This window comes from Lissotriton vulgaris, chromosome 8, assembly GCF_964263255.1.
Source record: "Lissotriton vulgaris chromosome 8, aLisVul1.2, whole genome shotgun sequence".
In the NCBI taxonomy this organism is placed as follows: domain Eukaryota; kingdom Metazoa; phylum Chordata; class Amphibia; order Caudata; family Salamandridae; genus Lissotriton; species Lissotriton vulgaris.
The window spans coordinates 1,285,453,913-1,285,475,813 of record NC_141696.1 but is presented as its reverse complement, the minus strand read 5'-3'; the positions used below and the strand labels follow the sequence as shown (position 1 = coordinate 1,285,475,813).

The window sequence follows — 21,901 nt, the reverse complement described above, 5'->3', positions numbered from 1 at the left end:
AGGTTTGAGGGTTCCTCTAGAGGGTGCCAAGAATATAGCCAAAATGTAACTATATTTTAAGATTATTGGAAAAAAAGTACTGCACGAGAAAGCACATGGTCTCTTCCGTAATAATGTCATCAATGAAAGGTTTACTGTGCTAGGATCACCATCTTCCCAGCTTTCAGTAACAAGCAGTTGTTTCAAGCGACCCAGAGAAACCCAAGCACCCACCCACTCAGACTTTTAAACCTCAAACATTGACTAAAAACACAAACACATTCATTTTCCTCATACTTCTGTGAGTGAAAGTTCTTGAAGCTGCAGGAATCCACAAAATTCCAAACACCAAGCATTCCCATACTTTTCCTGAAAAACTGGTATTTTCGAGAAAAACTGGTACCTTACTTGGTTGGCTTGACCTAGTACTTGCAACACAAGATGCTCAACAAAATGGAGACATAGAACAATTTTAATAGAAAAACCACCCACTTCTGAATTGTAGGTAGCTGCAGAATTTGGGCCCGGGATCCGCTGCCACACAGAGAAATCTCCCAAACCCAGTAATTTCAGAAAATTAGACATCCATGATGTGAAAATGACAGTAATAATTTAACATGGTAACGAATTTTTTTGTGATACTTTTATATATTTAGTGTTGTTTAGGTACTAACGGCCTGATTATGATGGCGATCAGACTTTTGTCCGACCGACATTATGTCGGGAATGGGACCGCCCGACTAGCTGTCAGCGGTCAGGCCATAGGGATTATGATGCAACTGTCTTCAAGGCAGTCACAATGTGTATGTTTTGTATTGCGGAGTGTGCTGAGGGCTGCCAGCACATGCTGCAGTACAAAAAATACACAATTTGCAAATCCCTGCACCATGTGACAGGCACCATATGTAGGGGGGCACCCAGAACCCTAGGCTGGGAGCAAGGGAGCAAGGGAGGAAGGGGTCCATGCTAGGGACCCCCAACGTCCCTTTCCACCTGCCTTTTCATGGCGAGTTAACCACCATGAAATGGCCAGCAGAAAGGGACATTGTAATCCCTACAGTGTTGCCTGAGCAGGCACCACCACCGTTGTAAGTATTCAAGTGCATCCGACGAGCTCTTTGAGCCAGTCTCTCTGACCGTCAACCATTCACCGCCAACAATGTACCCCACTGGGTTTCTGAATTATGTGAAACGTAAACAATTATAAGTAACATGCTAACTCAATTCGATCATTGAGCCCATTGGGCTTACTCGAACACAGTTTTTGGATCCATATGTTTTCCCGTTGCAACAAGTATCTGTTATTGTCTCTTCCTTCTTGTTTCTCTACACATTCCAATATAAGAAACTTCAATTAGGAAATGTTGTGATGAGCTTCCAAGAAGTGCACTGCAATGGATGATTTGGTGTTCTGGGTCCGGATGTTAGATTATGGTCTGTAAGTCTGGTTTTTATCTTTCTTTCAGTTTTTCCCACATAGGTTTTTCCGCATGGGCATTTCAGTAAGTAAATCACGTTTGACGTGTCACAGGTTGCTGTGACCTTTAATTTGATTTCATGACCTTTCATCGGGTGATTTATGACATTTCCTCTGATAATGTTGTTGCAGTTCACATAATTCAGAAACCCAGTGGGGTACATTGTTTCCTGATGTGATTCTGGTAAAGGCCTGTACTATTTTAATGAGTCGTATGCACCTCGTGCTTTTTGCAATAACAGAGCTCATACCAACACATGCCGATTTTACTTTTTATTACTCGTTACATCAAATATTTTTTGTGTTTTTTGAGTTTATTTTAATGGTAATAGGATTTATTAGGAATAGTGAAGAATATGTAGCAATGTTAAATGAGTTCCCCGTAGGAGTCTTTTGTTTATTGCCATAGATCAGGTGACCGCGAGGTGGTCCAATCAGAAGAGACCTAAGCTTAAACACGGAAGCGCGATAGAGCGCCATGAATGCTTGGATAGTGAAGCAGTTGATTGTAGAAGTCGGATGACTTAGGAACAGTGGATATGAACGTTTGAAGGTCAGTGGCTGTGTCGTACGGGCATAGGGCGGTCAAAACTCTATACATGAGTAGGTGTGTTCTGTAACTTGTGGCATATATTGTTGATATTTGCAGGTGGAGTACATTGCTGAAAGGAACTCATGTGAGTTAAGTTTTTTTTTTTACCCAGGCTTGGGATAACAGTGAATTTAGGCACAACACGCACTTTGGTGGCATGTAGCACTTTTGTATGACTCGTGAATTCTCAATCATTGTTAAATGTGTACGATATATAGATTTTTGCTTCATATATCTTTTTGAATTCTAGTGCCTCTCCCTGAAGAAGGGTGTTTTACACCCGAAATACATAGGAGGATGAGTAGTAAGGATGTCTATTGAAAGAACTTATCAAAGAATGTAATTTGATAAAGTGATTCAACGTGCCAATACAAATGAACTGAATAAAACATTTTTGAAACATTCAAATCAAGTTTGCAATTAAAATCCTTCCCAAGAGGATAGAAGCGTGTGCCTCAGAGGGATGCCATCAGTGTTCCATTGACGGCACTTACTGTTCCATTAATTATTTTTTAGTCCAGTTTCTTTTTTTGTAAATATCTGTAAAGATGTATTTTTTATTTTTTTGCTACTTTTATTGGCTATATATATATATATATATATATATATTGGATATAGGGTGGGAAGAGTTGCAGTATTAATTTTATTATTTGTTTATAAAACGATTATGTATTTCATATTTGCTAATATAATTAACAATTAGGTACATTATTTGTATATTTCATAAATGTTTTTTAAAAATGGTCTTTTTTAAGATAGTTGATTGGTTGAGTATATAAATTAGTTTGTACATTATGTATTTTCTTTAAAAATATGTATTTTATTTGGTTATATTAAGCATTATATTTTCTATCTAATAATACATTTGATAGTTTTATTATTTTTCAAAATAGTGTGTATTAATAACCCTATACTACTAATATTTTTAATTGTTTTAAGTTGTTTTTGCAAGGGCTGGCATCTGAGGGTAATAGGGTACATTTGCTTTTTAATTATTATATAAATATAAAAAGTTCAAAAGATTATATATATGTTTCTTTTTAAATGTATGAGTGGGACTAGTTAATCTAAGCTTTACATAGTACAACACCTTCTCTACTGTTTCTTACTCTGCAGTGAAAATAATACTACTGACCCGCCCAAGTCCAGCACTTCCTGCATTGTGTTTGCGCTGGAGAGGTTAATGTAAAGTTTGACCCCTCCAAAGTCCAGCACTTTGCCTACTGTTGCTCAGGTTTGAGTAGGAATACTATGTATGGCCTCCAAAATCCCATACTTTCTCTACTGTTGCTTACTTTGGAGTAAGAACATTAAATCTGACACCTCAAAGTCCAGCATTGTCCCTACTGTTGTTTTCGTTGTAGTGGGAATAGTAAATATGACCTCATTAAAGTCCTACTCTTTCCCTACTGTTGCTTATGATAGAGTTGGGATAGTGCTTCTGGTCTTCCAAAGTCCTACGAAAAGAAGATATATAAACTTAGTGCCTGATTAGGATTGTGGTGGTTTGTCTGCCGGATCGCCGTAGCAGTGGTCGGGAGAACGCCGTCAAGCCGGCAGCATCCCGACTGCCGCATTACTATTAAACTGCTGGGCCGACGGTGTGCTGGTGGCGGTCTTGAGGTGGCGGCATACTGTGACTTAAAGTGAGCCGAAAGGCAATGCCGCCATACTGCAGCGCTTGCATTGTCGTGCGCACACTGTTGGCAGTCACCATGTCATGCATGACACACAGTGTGGGCATGACCATGCAGGCATAGGGGGGGCACAATTAGGTTTTTAAAATGTTTTTGTAAACATGCAATATTTACTGAGGAAAATTACTTTATATTCCTCTTTTATTATTTAGTACTGTGTACTTAACTATTTGGCAAGTTTCTTTATATTTCAGAATGTAGGTGTTATGATCATGTCGTTGCAGTCTTGAAAAAGCAACAGGTTGCAGTCTTGAAAAAGTAACAGGAGTCACGAAACACGTGTTGGCTATGCCACTATTCATATTTGCTTTGCTGTTCTACTTTTGTAACTGATTTGTTTTCATATTAGTTTTTATTTGTCTTCTTACAATATTAATATTGTTTGTCTTGTTTCTGTGACTTAACAATGGAAAAAAATGGTTGAATACATTTGTATACATTGAACTAAAAAAGTAATCACATTATGGATTTTTTTTAGGTGCCTTCTATACTTGTTAGTGATATTGTATTTTTTATAATATTGATATCATATGTATATTTTTAATGTGCTATCATTTTTTATGTTAATATATATTAAATGGTTATAATTCAATATACTTACCTAATTAATGATGACATTTTTGTTTTCTATACTTTTGTAGTTGACAATGTTGTAGTTTACATAGAAAATATGTAAAGACAATATTTTTGTCAATATTTCTTTCACCAATTCTTTTGTCTATGTCAGTCTGTCATACTACTGCACGTCGGTCTGCATTTTGTCCACACTTCCCACCCCTTAAGCCTCAAATATCTTTATCACCCCCCTCCCAGGGGAACGATTGGAGAATTTTCCCACAATATCCCCCAGAGGGCAGAAAGCCTTCTGGATGCCAGTGATATTTTCTTTAAAACATGGTTGGGGGCAATCCATTCCCCACCCATAAAGCTCCTACATTGTTTTAGGCCCCATGGAGCCAGGAGCATTCCAATGGCAAGCAAGAGGAAATTTAAAATCTCTGGGGCGTAGGTTTGATATATGTACTGAAGGAGCAGGCTTAAATTACATGTTTTCCTAATCTTTATGAGGGAAAGTTCTGCAATATCCAGGGATCAACAAAATTCCTACCACCCTGCACTCCATTGTGTGAATGTTTTAACAGAATAGTGCTTTGTAGCTTTTGCATTCTTAAAACATGACTTTTTTGTTGTTTTATATAGTGTGAAATTGGCCCAAGAGCATTGGAGTGATTTACATGAGCACCAGATTTTATTTAAAAACATCAGATTCTTTTTTGGGGGAAAGGGGTGTATTTTTGGGCACAAGTTTATTAGGGGGCTTATATACAGACTGTATTTTGCAGGATTCTTAGCAGTTTTTAGAACAGTATTACTAAAGTACTACAAAACGTTATTCACAAATATGCAAGCGTAAAGTTCCACATCCATCTCTCCTGTCTTTTCTATGGGGACATCCTAACGCATGTAAGTTTTGTACTTAGGGTCTAATTACAAGTTCCTCGTAATTTTCTGACCCATCTAAACACCTGTTTACACATGGGTCACAATTGCAAGTGTGAAGGTATTTAACGCATCCAATAAATATGGGATGTGTTAAATAAATGACCCTTCATTAAGTTTTGGCAGGTCAAATCTGCCTAAATTTAACATGTGAAAAAAATATGGCATTTACCACCGCATGTGGATTTTGGTGAATTAAACATCAAAATTCACACCCTTTCCCCCATAAACTCAAAATTGCTGCTATTTATTGCACCCGATGAACAAAAAACCATTGTATTGTTATTTATCAGGAGCAATAAATTGCACCTTAGCTTGTAATCAGGGCTTACTAGTAAATGTGGGATGGACTGGGGGAGTGGCTGGAAAATGGGGCATATTTACTATTAAATGGAAGGGGCATAACAAGGAGTAAGGGGGGGTTAAAAGAGGATTAGGGAGGGACTTAGGGAGAGACGTGCACTCACCCACAAAAAAAGAAGCACATTGCCATTCATAAACTGAAATTCTACAGTTACTACAGCCAAAATGTTACCCAAAACAATAGTAAGTGACTATAGCAAAGAACTGGAGTAAGTCCAGCACCACATTTGGTCAGCTGCTGGTACTACTACGTCTCCCATGGAAAATAATTGAGGTAGGGGCTTAAACCAAAACTCCATAGGAAATAATGTAAAATTCTGTCACATTATTTGGAACAGTTAAAAATGTAAATAAATATAATTTGAGGTTAAAAAGATCTATATATAAAACATATTTTTTTATTAATTAATTTTTAATTTAAACTTTATTAAATATTTTGTGTTTAATGTAATGTATTTACATTGATTAAAGATTTGATACAAATGAATAATTTTATAGCATTTTGCTTTTGTTCCATATGTGAAATATACATATAAAATGAATTGACATGAATATGTACCATACAAATATTCTTACTATTTTTTTAGAATTAAATAAACTATTTTACTTTTCCCTCCCTATATATACTGTTGGAAGACTCCACAATACAGGCAGAGATCTCCATATTAAAAAGGATAGGGAAAAGTAAAAACAAATCATAATCTTGGAAAAAAGTTAAAAAAATATTTTGTTTAATATCATTGTAAATGTATATATTTATTTTAAATGTATAACACAAGCAGAAATGATACAGAACTATTATCATAATTTTGAACAAAATCTTTCATGAATTTAAATATATTAAATTTTGGGGTGCTGAGCTAGGCTGTGCAGCGAAATGGCCGCTCGCTAGAGAGAATCCGCTGGCTAAGCACATAATCCGGCAATTATCATAAGCCCACTGACCTTTAACACCATCAAAAGTGTTTACCCATAAGCTAGAAATCTTCGGCGGAGTACACGGAAGCTGATTCCGCAGGAGTCGCAGTGAGTGGTGGGCCTGCGTTGGGAGGTACCATCTTGCTCTACAGAGTGCCACCGTGAAGAGGTGCCCTGACCCCAGCCTAGCCGTGGTCAAAGAAACCCTGCGAGGCCCAACTGGGCCGTCCTGTGGTTACGCTGAACTGCAGCCCAGGGACATGAAAGGAACTCCTGAGGCCTAACAGCCGACCTGGGCGCTGCGGGGCCCAGCCACAATGTGAGGATGCCGTGACAAAAATACGAAGACGGGCCAACTGCCTTGAGTCTCTGCTCCTTCTGCTCTGCTGTCGCGGGGGCTCACTCCCGGCCTCCTACCCCGCTACACCAGAAAAGAAAGACTACGATAGGCCGCATCCAATAAGCAGCCAGCAGGGCGGGCGGGAGGGCCGGGCTGCGCTGGGCCTTGCCTGTGGACGTGGGGGAGATTGCGGAGACCCGCAACGACAGCCGCATCGATTAAGCTTTGAACTAATCATGTGTGCCATATATGGTCCTTCCCTGGAGCTCGAGGGCCAACAGGTGTTTTTCCTTTTACTGTGATTATATGTGTTGAACCGAAAAGTATATAACTTCATGTTTGAATACGAGCCAATAGTCTTCTTCGCGCACCTACAGGGTGAGGGTTGGAGAGGCTCCTCAATAGAGTATTTTGCTTAATAAATGATTGAACTATTCCTCACTGCCAACTGACTGATTATTTGGTAAATGAGATTGGGGCTATTGGTAGGTATAGCCCTATATGTTATTTTTATAGTACTTCAGTTGGCGACTCTGGTGAGATTCCGTGATAGGGTCGTCCTCCCCGTTACTGGGTAGAAAGGACAAAAGAAAGGGAGCTCTGCTCGAGCGGATGGGCGGACCTAATTTCTTTTTTACTTACTCCGCTCTCGCGATCAGAGTGCCCCAGCTGCTAGTGACCCTTCGCCGGAGTCCAACGGGCGTAACCCAGGAGCTGACCGCATTGGTATTCAGGAGTTGGCAGTGGAGAATACGCAATTGTACCTGTGTGCACCAGGTGAGTGGATTGTTTTTGGTATACTTTGGAACGCGCAGGTGAGCAGCGTTTTTGAAGCAGTTAACGGTGTAGGATTTGGTGGTCGGTGTACCACGGAGAATCTTGTGGGTCTGACGGGGCAGCATTGTGGCTGCACGGGTAGATGCTCCATGGACTTGTTTTGTGAACAATAGAGAGGCCGATCGGACGCCCTGGTGTGACTCGTGTGGTGTGCACCCGGCCAGACTGGTCTTGAAAAGGCATGTGGTTGTACCTGGGTAGCCTTGAGGACATATCTGAAACGATGCTAAGGAAGCAGGCTTAGTCCCAAGGGTGAACCAGGAAGACTGCAGGATGGTCTGTAGGACAGTGTCTGTGGTTATACCTGCCTGACGGTCTCTTGGTAGTCTTTGGACTGCTTGATTTTGGTATCTGTTGGTCTGGAATCTGAATTGATTGATTCTCCATGAACAGGAGTCGACGGGTTCTTTTCTTTGTTTGGAAAGACAGAAAAGAGACATGTCATTTTGAATATCTTTGTATGTACATATATTATTGTTCGGTGTATGTTTGAATAAGAAGTAAGGTTGAATATGTTGTGAATGTTTGAACATGGCCATGTTTGGAAGTATGTATTTATGATTGAATGAGAAATACGTGACAACAATCCCTATGCCGTGTGTTAGCAAATTGAGTTGTTTTGGATGTTGTTGCCACCCTAATGATACACGCTTGGCTGAAAGTCAACTTGCCCCGCCTGAGGGCAGCCGGAGTTATGATATGTATGTAAAGCATGGTATTACACCTCTCTTGTTTAATACACTATTGCATAAATATACTAAGGATAATGTAGAGTTGCAATGGCCCTTAACCGGGTCTTTTGATGAGAAAAAGATACATTTTCTGCAGGATCGATTGTTTTCTAAACGTAGTAGACAGTCAATGTTTGATTCCCTAAACCTATGGCAGAAGGAAGCAAAGCGTAGACGTATACGGGAGGAGAAAGTATGCAGAATGAAGGGAGGTCAGACGATTACGCAGAACGCCATTGCTTATGATAAAGCTCAAACCGAACAGGGAATTGATTGTGCAGATAGGTAATTTAGATTGCAAGTGGATAAGACCTATGTGGCTAGGACTGAAGTGGAGGATGAAATGGAGGATTTATTGGATACTCGTCCACCTCCACCTTATACTCCACAACGTATGTATCCTGTTGTTCCTCCAACTCCAGTACAGGTCCCTTCAGCCTCAGCCCCTGTTGTTTCCTCTTCCCCTATCTCTCTAGGAACTTCCTCTGTTTTATCTCCCTCGGTGTCTGAGACAGCTACTGTATGGTCTGTTACATCGCCATCTTCTGTTATGTCCACAGCTGTTTTGTCATCCCCTACCCTTGCGTGGGTTTCCCATTCCGCGAGCACGACCCCATCCCTAGCTATTTCAACTCCATCTCGTACTCCGGGGGATTTCGACACACGAAAGTTTTTTACTCGTTCGACTGTAGGACTACATGTGAAGCAGATAATTGAAAATCAGTTATCCCAGTGGATGCAACAGCCTATTTATACTATAACTGATATATGGAACACGCTTCGAGACTTTGAGACTGTTATGCAGCAATATGCCCTGAAACACATGGCCACATGTCTTCTTACTTTATGGGAATAGTGTTTTGCAGGAGGGATGGCCCCCCAAGTGATGTATGATATTCGGGACATGGCTCATAAGTCTGAAATTAGACCAGAAGAAGTGTACCAAAATGTTGAGGTTTTATTAAGTTATCGAGGGCAGATGCACCAAAAATGTTCCTCATGGGACTCTCAGCACCCTATGCGAGAAGTCCATCCTATCTTTCATCCTGAAATACCGGAATTAAAGAATGATCAGGATGAGATGACTAGACCTCGAGTAGAGGCACGAGTGCAGGAACAATGGGTTTACACCCCCTGGAAGAGGAGTGAAGTCCTCTCGCTAAAATCACAACTACCTGACCCCCGTAAGAATCCCACAGCTTATTACAAAGAACTCACAGAAGCAGCTTCCGCAGCCGTTATGACCCTAGTTGACATAGAGCTATTTTTTGCGTTGTTAATCCCTGTTGATGTATGGCGTCAGGTGCATGATCAGGACCATTTTCAGGAGTTAGGCGGAACATGGGAACAGATAAAAGATTGCGATAAGGAATGTAAGCCTGGTGATAAACCAAAACCCGAACTATTGGCGTTACCTGGCCGCATTATTCCTTACATGCATTCCCTAATTCCGCCTCGTAAGGTGGATTGGGATAAATTGACAGCATGTAAGCAGAAGAAAGACGAAAGTGTTTCTGATTTCTTCACTAGATTTGAAGGCGTATTTGTTGATTTTAGTGTACAGGATTTAACATTGGAAGGTGGTATACGATTATTTGTTAATCGTTTTGTGACCAATTTGTTACCGGAGGTTTCTGCGCGGCTACAAGACGCTGAAAGTACCTGGACCACATCTACGCCCTCGGTCATATTGAGTATGGCCCAATATTACGAACATAGAGAAAATAAAAGTAAGGATAAGATGGAAAAGAAAACGAAAGATCTTTAGACATAGGTGTTGTTACAACAAGTTGTTCGAGGACGAGGCAGAGAGAGAGGTGGTAGAGGGTTCGTCCAGGGGGGGCGGGAACCGGACGAGGCATAGGGCCTGTTGTTGTTTTGGGAATAAACAAGTGTGCTTACTGTAAGGAGGAAGGGCATTGGCGATTTCAGTGTCCATTGTTGCTGGCTCAGAATGGGGCTATGAGAGGAGGAGGAAGAGGTCGAGGTGGTGTGGATCGCAGTGATATGCGACGAGAGGAGGCGACGCACGTCGGATCAGAAAATAATTATTTTGATAATCCGAGATTCAGGCAGTATTATAATGAGGACTGTGCAATAGATGCAACTGAAGGGTGTGCCTATAAATAGGACAACCAAGGACAGAGAGGGGGCCAGGTGTCAGTACCCGTTGATCAGCAAGGTCCTTATGTAAAGGCTCATTTGATGGGGACATCTGAAATGTTTTTAGTTGATACGGGTGCGATGAATAGTTCTATTTCTCGTTCGCTGGTCCCAGGGGCTGCTCTGTCCAGGCAAAATAATGTTTCGGTGGGATTCTCGCGAATCGCTGGTGGTGAGCCCCATTTCCAAACCTATTCCGTTTACAATTGGTCCAGTTATGGTAGACTCCCCGTTTCTTTTGACTTACCATTGTGGTGAAAATTTATTGGGCTTGGATTTGTTGAAGAAATTACATGCAAAAATGTGTTTGTTCACCTGATGGTGTTTATTTGACTATCAATCCCCTTGGCAAGCATACTTTGCAGTGTTTCACCAAAAATTAACCCCTCCCTCCCGGGTTTGCTGCTATCCCAGCGACGCTGTGGGCCACTGGAACACAGATGTAGGATTATTAAGGATTCTACCCGTTTCGATTACTTTGAAGAAAAATGCTCTGCTTTCACGTATACCTCAGTACAAAATTTCTCCGGCAGGTGAGAAAGCTTTGCTCTCCATAATACAAGATTTGATCAAAAAGGGTGTGGTGGAGGAGACAGCTGCTACTATATGCAACAGCCCCATTTTACCGATCTTAAAAAAGGCCCCTGTTGGAAGTGATCCTGACTACGTTTATACTTATCGTTTTGTGATTAATTTGCATGAAATTGATAAAATAGTGGTGCCCCAATACCCTGTGGTTTTTGACATCACTACTATTCTCACTATGATTCCTGCCACTGCTAAATATTTCTCTGTGATGGATTTAAAGATTGCTTTCTTTAGCATTCCGATACATCCTGATAACCGCCATATTTTTGGCTTCTTCTTATCTGGTTGCAGCTTACGGTTTTGTCGCGCTCCCCAGAAGTACACGGAGAGTCCTAGTATTTATAGTCAAGCTTTGAAGACATTGTTGGATGATTTGGTCGTGCCCCCTGGTAATGTGCTTTTGCAATATGTTGATGATCTGTTAGTGGCCTCCGATACTGAAGAGGGTTGTAAGGAAGCCACTGTACAATTATTGTCTCATTTGGCGGCTAATGGCAATAAAGTATCTCTTTCTAAATTCCAATATTGTCAACAGGAGATGACCTACCTAGGTCATCTACTGTCAAAAGAGGGGAGGAGACTAACCCCTGAGCGTGCGACTACCATTTTTAATATGTCTGTACCTTGTACTCAGCGTGATGTTCGTGCATTTCTCTGCATAACTTCTTACTGTCGCCAATGGAGCCCTAATTTTTCTCTTCTCACTAAACCTCTCCTGTATTTAACCACTAAAGATGTGCATGAACTTTTACCCTGGACTGATGCGTTCGAAAATGCTTTTGACTCTTTGAAATATGCGCTTTGCTCTGCACCCGTTCTTGGTACCACTGACTACCAAAAACCTTTTGTGCTTTATGTACATGAGGTGGACGGTTAATCGCTTTCTGTGTTAACACAGGGATTTGGTGGTAAGCAGAGACCTTGTGCCTCTTTCTCTGCGGTGTTGGATAACGCCACCAGAGCACTCCCTGGCTGTTTAAGGGCTACTGCTGCGGTCGCAGTGGCTATTCGACAGTCGGATGTGCTCGTTCTGAACACTGATCTCACAGTGATGGTCGCACGCTGTGGATACATTATTGAACAAAACGAAGACCCAGCACCTTAAGAGTGCGCGTCTTACAGGGTACGAATTGACTTTGTTTGCTCCCCACATTACAATTAAACGATGTGCCACTCTTAACCCTGCTACTTTACTACCCCTCCCTTGGAACGAAAGGAACAATGATGTTCATGATTGTATATTTCGGACAGAGGAAGGGACGGGTAGACCTGAAAGACAATCCTCTATCTGACCCTCAAGGGGAGTTGTATGTCGATGGCTCTTGTTTCAAATTACCAGATGGCACAACAACTGCTGCTTATGCGATAACTACTCTTCACACTGTAGTTGAAGATACTCGAGTATCCTATCAATCAGCACAGGCAGCTGAGTTAGTGGTAGTGCTTCGGGCCTGTTAGCTAAGTGAAGGATTGAGAGTAAATATTTACACTGACGGCCAGTAACCGACTTTAGGCCGAAAGAGGTTTTCTCATTTCCCATGGTCAGCGAATACAGCATGGCCCCTTGATTTTGTGATTGCTGACAGCATTGACGTTACCAGAGATGGTGACTGTAGTTAAATCCGGTGCACACAAGGCAGTGGTTGATGCAGTGAGTGAAGGTAATGTCTTTGCTGATCAAGTAGCTGAAGAAACTGCAAAATCCAAATTGACCTCAATGTTTGTGACTAGCTCTGCTAGGTGGGTGGCTGAAATAGAGATGTTTAATAACACCATAGAGAGTGTCCGAGAAATACAGAAAGAAGCTACTCCTATTGAGCTGGCTCACTGGAAAGAGAAAGTGGGAAATTTAGATGCAGACGATTGTTGGATTGATTTGACAGAAAAACGGAGGTGGTTGTTCCCTAATGCTTCAGTGAATGCGGTGGTGACGATGGCACATGGTTCAGCTCATATTGGGGGAAAAGGGTATTTGTGCATTATTAGATCCTGTATGGTACAATAACAATATTCCAAGGACCGCTGCTCATTTGGTGCAATATTGCATAGTTTGCTTACGACATAATCCTGGGGGCAGGGAGCCTGTTCAGAGTGGAAACTTTGCACCACCATCTTTGCCTTTTGAGGTGCTCCACATGGATTATATCCAGTTAGAGCGCGTAAATAATTTAAAGTATGTCCTGGTCGTGGTGTGCGCTTTCAGTAAATGGGTGGAAGCCTACCCGACCAAAGAAAATACTGCTTTGGCAACGGCAAAGGCGTTGGTAAAGGAATACTTGCCACTCTATGGATTGCCTCGGTGATCTGGAGTGATAACGGGGGACATTTTAATGCAGAAGTCATCAGTCACATTTGTAATGGACTACAGATTAAACAGAAATTCCATGCGGCTCAACACCCCCAGTCCGCTGGGTTGGTCGAGAAGTATAATGGGATACTGAAGCTCAAATTAGCAAAAATTCAAGAAAGTACCGGATTGAAGTGGCCAGATACTCTACCTCTGGCATTAATGTCAATACGGGCTACCTCACATTCTCGTTCTGGCTTATCTCCGTATGGGGTCATTTTTGGGTGCCCTGCTAATGTTTGGGGCGTCCCGAGACCCCGAACATTTCATGATATAGAGTATCCTATGTTGACAGACTATCTGTATGCTTTGATTAAAGATCTCTGTTCCATTCATCAGCAGGTCTCAGCAGTCTTGCAGCCCCTGCCAGAGGGTCCCGGGCATCGCTTGGAGCCAGGACAGTGGGTTCTGGTCCGTAGTTATCAGCGAAAATCCAGCTTGGATCCCCGTTGGTCTGAACCGTTTCAAGTCTTGTTGGCCACGCGGACGGCGGTGAAGGTGAACGGCAAGCGACACTGGATCCATGTATCACAACTAAATAATCTACCCCTCCCGCTTCCATATGATCAGCGAATGCAGGAAGGGGTTCTGACCCAGGAAAGTGAGCAAGTTCCTTGTTTTGCCTCTTTTTCTGATGCCCAGGTAATTGGAGAAGGGCAAGGAGAAGGTGTTCGAGGCTCGGAAGGCGCTCTGTCATTAGCACAAGTGATTGCCCCAGATTCTGTTGCCCCTACAGTCAAACGAGAGGCTCGCAGTACCCCTGTTTCACCGGAGTCATCATCCTCTGTTTTGTTCTCTGATCAGGAAGTGCCTGGCCATGCTCGAAACAACCTGCGGCCCAGAAAAACACGCTGTACCCCAGGTGAATATGGTAGGAGGTAGGGAGAGACTTGAGTGATAGGGTACAGACCTGCTCCACGAATGTCTGTTAGATGCACTTCTGGGGTATTGAGCGAGACACTGGACTGAACGCGCTGAGAGCCTGGAACATTTGCTTGCTCTGTTCAGAAAGAAAGACTGAATTTCTTGTTTAAAGAAACCCAGGTTGCGTTGTCTTCAAGGGTTGTGTGAGAACATAACTCCAACGCGAGAAGCTTGCTTTGATATTTTTTGTGAGGCTCTAAATGGACACAGGAAAGAAGCAGGTTGGACTGCATCGCCCAAGTTTATTTTTGGACTTTTAGTTAGTATGTATCCCTTTGCTCGTTTTGTTCCTGAAGAGGAATGTCCTTTTGTATCGCATTATTTCCCTGCATATATGCCTGTCTTTTCTAGTTGGACCCAATGAGTTAAAATTGCATTTATAGTTATTATAGCAATATTACGAATCACATTGATGGGAGTATTCATCTATTTAGAATTTTGCCACCCTATGCATACTTTTTTAGGAACAACTGCCCCACCTCCGGAATATGTGTTTCATACTTTAGCCCCACATAAGGCATTGTCAGACTTATGTGAAAAATGTATTTGTTGAAATGCTTCACCAAACACACAGTGCCACCAATACTACACATTGTTGGATTTGTGGTCTTTTACCATCTGTTATGCACAAGCACGACTTACTCATATCCCTACCCTTGTCTCATCTGGGGAGGCTTGGTTTAAATTACTTTCAATGATCTATATGCATTATACTGTGGACACTCAAAGGTTTTCGGAAAAGGATTATGACATGATTTTAGCATATATTGAGGTTCATCAAGGATTTGACCCCGAGGGGAATAATGGAGAGGGAACCTTAGATCCGAATGCATGTATGAATATGTATACAACACATGAAAATACCCCTTGGTTGAAAAATTAGATTTTGGATTTTGTTGAGTTTAATTTCACTCAGTATTTTTGACATTTTCAAGACCGTAATGTTACTGAAGATAGGGCTATTCCAGTGCCTATACTAAATAGTACTTCTGCGTTCTGTATTCAGGGCGTAGGGTATATATCAGTAGGAGAAAGCCGATGTAATTACACTTATCAGTTGCATACTTTTAGCAGCCCTCCGTTGTTAACCCCTCCTAACGTATATTTTGTTTGTTGAGAAAATGCCTATACTTGGCTTCCACAAGGTTGGGCTGGACGTTGCTACCTGTCCTTCCTGTACCCTCCAGTCTATATTGCCCCTTCTAATTATCACAAGGATCACGCTTAGATCAACGAAGTGTGCTTATAAGGAGGAATAAAAGAGAGATAGATGCCACCGATATAGATCAGACAGATACTCCACTGCAGCATTTTACCGACATTATAAAAGAAGTGTTTCCCATTTGGGGGCCTATAATAACCAGCAAAGAAGTACGGCGTTTGCCCAGAGTAGTTAAAGGGGTAATTAACACTACTGCAGGAATATTGACTAATATAACCGTAGAGCTGCAAGCGACCAGACTCGTTTTGCTTCAAAATAGTATGGCTTTAGACGTTATCTTGGCAGATCGAGGTGGAGCATGCCGTGTTTATATTCCTGACTCCGCCCCCTCCGTTCATTTGGCTATCCAGAAGCTACATCCTTTGGCTTCCGAAATACATGTAGAGACTGGTACATGGTCCCTCTCTGTTTGGTTCTGGGGTTTGTTGTCTTCTTGGGGATGTTAAATACTGATAGTGCTGGCATGTATAGCCGGTATCATATTCAAGTGCTACCTTTGTGTACAATGCGGACCTGCATGTTGCTCTTATTGTGCAACTAAACTCACCTTCCCCGTGTCCGGTCCATCCCCAGCAGCAGTAAAGGCTCAGTTAGTTCAGCAGGAGCTCAAAGATTTAATGATGATTGATGAGGGAATATTTGAATATTGAGCTGTTTTAATTAGCTACATCATGCTAAAAGGGCAGTTCTGATGGATAAAAAAATAGATTTCCCATGCCTAAGGAGTATCTGACCTATATTATGTTAGCATGATGCATCTATACGTACCCTCTTTTGCTTAAAAAAAAAATATATATACATACATATATCTACATGCGCTTGCAGGGGGGAAAACGATTATTCTCTCCTTGCGTATCTATTGCTAACAGAGTAGGCCGAGAACCATACAGACGCCATTTTCCGAACCTATGCTCGAACACAGGCTGTGATCACATGTTAGTCTCCGGCAGATGTCAAGCCCCAGTTCATCTGAATTACTGGGAGCAGCTGAATGTAGGCTGTCTACTCGACTGTCCTGAGACTCAAGGTCGCATCTGGCTTTGGGTGCGATAAGCGCATTCCTGGAGGCGCCGTGCCTACACTCCCGGGTACCAAGTCACCTCTCCTGACTTTCCCAGCAATAAATAGTTAAGCTTTGAACTAATCATGTTTGCCATATATGGTCCTTCCCTGGAGCTCGATGGCCAACTGGTGTTTTTCCTTTTACTGTGATTATATGTGTTGAACCGAAAAGTATATAACCTCATGTTTGAATACGAGCCAACCCGCGCACCTCTAGGGTGAGGGTTGGAGAGGCTCCTCTATAGAGTATTTTGCTTAATAAATGATTGAACTATTTTTCACTGCCAACCGACTGATTATTAGGTAAATGGGATTGGGGCAATTGGTAGGTATAGCCCTATATGTTATTTTTATAGTACTTCAGTGGCGTGGCTGGCAGCCGAGAAAGATGGCCGCACATTAGACGAGCGGCGCTAGCAGTCATTAACAAACCACCCGAAATCCGACATTATCAACTCAGCTGAGGACACCCAACGTCAGCGGAAAGCAGTAGGAACAAGGGCAGTGTGGCAGCTGCATGAAGGCTCTCCGTGAGGCAGCAATTTGCCGAGACTGAATGGCCCGGGCCGATCGGGTCGCGGGAACAAAATGGCGTCCGCCTGTGCAGAGCGCGAGGCTTGAAAACTCTCGACCTCGGAGGAGCCGCTGGCACTGTCATGCGCTCCTGCTGTGAATGCTGACAGCGAAGTGTAGCAGAACTGTGTAGGCGGTGGACATGTCGGAATTCTGCAGTGCCCTGCAGGAACACTGTGCCGGTGATTGCCTGGAGGCCAAGGCAGGTGAGAGGCGCTATGGGGCGAGCTGGACTGATGGCACCGAAGGAAAAGGGAGCCTGAGATCCCGGGTAACAGAGGCCGGGGGAGTTGGCAGGGGAATGCCGCAATGGGTCTGGAGCCCAGACGGCCGTTTACCCACGATACGCAGCGGCGGCGGCCTGGACAGTTGAGGGACATGGGGACGCCTGGTCCCACTAAGCAGGTGACACCATTGGACCCTGAGACACCCCGGCAGGCCCTGGAGACGAGGGTTTGCGCCGGTGCTGACTGTGGTGTGGAGAAGGAGCCTGTGTGTCCCGTGCGGGGGAGACAGTGAAGCTGCGGCTTGATCTGAGGTACTGAACACGAGTGTGGTGAAGCACCGGTTGGGGCGCCATCCAGGAGGCCTAATTCCGGCCGAACAAGAGTCACCTGGCAACAAATACATGAAGGAGGAGTGTGTAGGGCTTGATCTGGCGTGGAAAGAATCCCGGGAAGGGGATAGGGGACGGCGCAGCGTCCAGCAGTTCACGGCCAGGGAGGGCGCAAGCAGCAGTGAGGAGCACGCAGAAGTGTGACTGGCCTGCACAGGGTAGATATGGGAGACTCCAACGTACGGGCGGCGCCTTCACTGGTAACCCTCCCCACAGGGTGCACAAAGGAACACGGCACCTTGCCATGGGCCACAACAGACTACCAGTAGAAGGCCAGTCGAACCACATCGACAAGTATACGGTGACCATGGGTAGAGAAGACGGTGGTAACGGTGGTAACGGAGGGAGCCACCAGGGCGACACGGGGGAGATCGATCCTGATGTCTCGCTTAGAAACATTATGTCAGCCAACAAAGAATTACGGGGAACTCTCGAGCCAAAGTTAGACTCAGTGACGGAAGAGGTCAATTTGCTTTGCGGCGACTTCCGAAAAATGTCTGACAAAGTGGCGGTGGCGGAGAGGGGCATTGGCATCCTAAACTCCAAAATTAAGAGAGTTGAGGAACAAGTAGCGGCCCTAACCACGAATCAAGCAGACATCTACACCAGGCTGGAAGACCAGGAAGGGTGAGCGAGGCGCAACAACATCCGCATAGTGGGGGTTGCGGAAGGCTTGGAAGACCCTCCACGAACTGGTTTGTGGAGGACTTGATTCTCAAACAGCTCAAATCGAGGTGTCTGTCCAACTTATTTTCGATAGAGAGGGCCCATCGCGCGTTAGGAGGGAGGCCAAAGCCTGGGCCCCCCCCACACACTATCATCGCACGGATCCAGAATTATAGAGATCGTGATGCCATCCAGCAGGTGCCGCAAGTGTTTGGAGACCTGAGACTAGAGAATGCCACAATACGATTTTTTCTGGATTTCACTCTTTAAGTTCAGCATCAGAGGAGGAGTCAAACGGGCCCTTAGAGAGCAAGAAGTGAAGTACATGATTCTATACCCAGCGCGACTCAAGATCCTAGACGGGAGCAAGGCATACTTCCTTGACAAGCCTGAAGAGGCCAGTGACTGGCTAGAATGATGGAGGACAGTGGGCAGAAATGGAGGCCCACGCAGACAAGAACACCGCCAGTCCTGCGATAGGTGATGAGTGCAGGCGGATCGGCTCCGGACGACCAAGCACAGGAACAGAATACGCATAAGTGACTCTAGTGACGGTAAAGTTCCGAGGTAACTCAGGAGGGAGAAAGAGATTGACATTGGGCTCCGGACTTAAGTAGGGCCCAGCAGAGTCTCTGGATTCCATGTCAGTGGATGAGCCAGAGTTTGGCTCATTGGGACCACTCCTATGGTCGAGACCACAACAAGGGCGAAGAGGGGTGGGGAGGGTCAGGAGGGGGACTTAAAGATGTGATAAAGGGTGGGCCTAACACAACTATCTGTATGGGTGTAAATTTCGTTAGCCATGTATAACTCTTTCTGTTGACTCTGGGCTTACGTTCCCCCTGCAAGTGGATGTATGACGTTAGAACGCATACATTGACAACGCGTACCTTTACAACGCATTCGTAACAACGAAAGTTGTTACCACGCATTGCGCTGGGGGGCGCAAAATTGATTAATTTAATTTACTATTCCAACACCAGTCCCCGTGGATAGTAGGGAAGGTGTTGGGATAGTAAATTAAATCATTTACTATCCTTGAGCGCCCCCCAGTGCAATGTGTGGTAACAACCTTCGTTGTTACGCCCGCGTTGTAAAGGTATTCCGTGGTAATGCTTGCGTTCTAAACGCTGCATACCCCTGCAAGTTGGTTTTGGGTATGATCGGGCTACAGGCACTCTGCAAGTTTGGAAGGTGGGAGGTTGGGGACCCACTGAGCAGGGAGGCAGGGCAGGGGGAGTTGGTTGGGGGGAGTTTTTTTTTTGTAAAATTTTTATTTGTAGTATGCAAGGTGAAAATAGAAAAGGGGAGGGAAACAGAGCAAAGGGATCAAGAAAGAGAAAGGAAAGAAAAGATAGGCGACATTCCGCCACATTACCCCACACAGGGGGTGCCAAAAAGCATGATCGCAAAGGGAGGGGCAATGGGGCATCAAAGTCCGCATCAAAGAGGGCGGTAGCCAGGTAGAGCAGCAGAAGTGCGGACAAGAAGGCCCGTCCGCCACAGTGTCCAAATTGTGCCTGGAAATTCCAACAGTTGATGCATTGCCCCCAGCCGGGAAGAGCAACCCAAGCCCCATCTGAGTCATAGTGTCCATTCCGAAGGCACAGCAAGTCGCAACAAGAGAGAGAAAAAAGAAACAACTTCCCCAACTACCCCCCCTACCCTCCTACCCTCCCCACCTCCCATCTCCTACCCAGTGGTGGCGACCAACATTCACACAATCCACAAGAGACACATCTGTAATCAAATTTGGAAAAGATGAAGTGCCCGCAGCGCTGACGGACAAACTGCCGAAGGCAGGCCTCGGGACAAAAACTTCACCAAGGGGCCCCAATTAAACATAAAGTTTTTAAAGTTCCCCAGGAAAATGTCTGAGAGGCGCTCCAAACTCAACAAACGCCACAGCCGGGCGTGCCACAAAGAGATGGCAGGGGCAGACAGGCTTTTCCAAGCGGCTGCCAAGGTCAACTTAGCTGCTCCCAAACATAACCACATAATGCGCTTATCCGCCCTAGTCTGGTGTTCAAGCAATGGGTCCCTAAGGCCCAGCAAAACAAAGTCCATGGAGTTGGGGAGTGGGTAGCCCAGTATATCTTTAATGTGGGAGAGAACCTCGGCCCAGAACGGCCGGATGGTGGGACAGTCCCACCATATATGTCTGAAGTCCCCCAGCATCCCGCAGCCCCGCCAACATCTATCTGAGGTCGTTGGAAATATGCGGTGTAGTTTAGATGGGTATAAGTACCAGTCGAAGAGGAGCTTCATGTGGGCCTCCCTGAGGTCGGTAGAGTGGTTATGTGTCGTCACGTCCCGCCATAGGCTCCTCCACTCGCTGTCGGAAATGTCCCTCCCCAGTGTGGTCTCCCAGTGATCCTGATATTGAGGCTGTGGAGACATAGTAGTGTCTATCAGCAGCCCATATAGAAAAGAGATCGCCCCTTTCATGGTGGATGTGCGAAGGAGGAAAGTTTCGAATTTCGTCAAGGGTCTGGTAGCGGCATCCACCACACCAGGCGACGTCGCCCAGTGCAAGAGCTGAAGATGTCTAAAGTGCTCCGTCGGCAGAACACCATAATCCCTCATACAGTTGTGGAAAGTGAGGGGTTCGGTGCCATGGAACAGGTGGGTGAGGGCTCTACAGCCACCCTCCCTCCAAGTCTCAAAGGGACCCTCCGACAATGCCGGGGGGAAGGCCGGATTGAAATGGATCGGGGTGAACGGGGACGGGAATGTGGTCCAACGGTCATCGCTACTCACCGTGTCCCAGACCTTTAACACCGTGCTGGTGGGAGTGCTAATGTACACGTTTCTGGGCCGGTCCACCTTAGGCTTCCAGGCCAGGTCCCAGATGGAACGACCCGCAACACTCCGATCCATGTGGAGCCAGTGCTTCTCCGAAAGCTGTTGGGACCACTCCACGAGGACTCTCAATTGGGCAGCCTTGTAATACAAATGCATGTCCGGAAAGCCCACTCCTCCCTCCAACGGCGGGCGTCGGAGAACCGTAAACGGAAGCCGCGCCCGGCCGCCCTGCCAGACATACTTCAGTATCACGGTCTTCAGTCGGCGAAAGTAGTCCAGCCCTATCGGGATGGGCAAGGCCTGAAAAAGGTAAAGGAGTTTGGGCAGAAGAACCATTTTGAGTGCATGAACCCTACCCAGCCATGAGATAAATTTGGGCTTCCATCGGTCCAGTTCCGCCCGAATCGATGCCAACATCGGGGGAAAGTTAGCCTGGAACAAGGCACCTATGGTAGAGGTCAGCCGCACGCCCAGGTAGAGCAAGGATGATGACGTCCACGA

The 21,901-nt window shown here is 44.6% G+C and overlaps 1 protein-coding gene across 1 annotated transcript in view; it reads right to left on the bottom strand.

Annotated features, from left to right (window-relative positions):
* GJA3 (gap junction protein alpha 3) overlaps nt 1-21,901 on the bottom strand; it is a 257,445-nt gene that overhangs the window by 56,900 nt on the left and 178,644 nt on the right. The gene's annotated exons all lie outside the window — the stretch shown is intronic.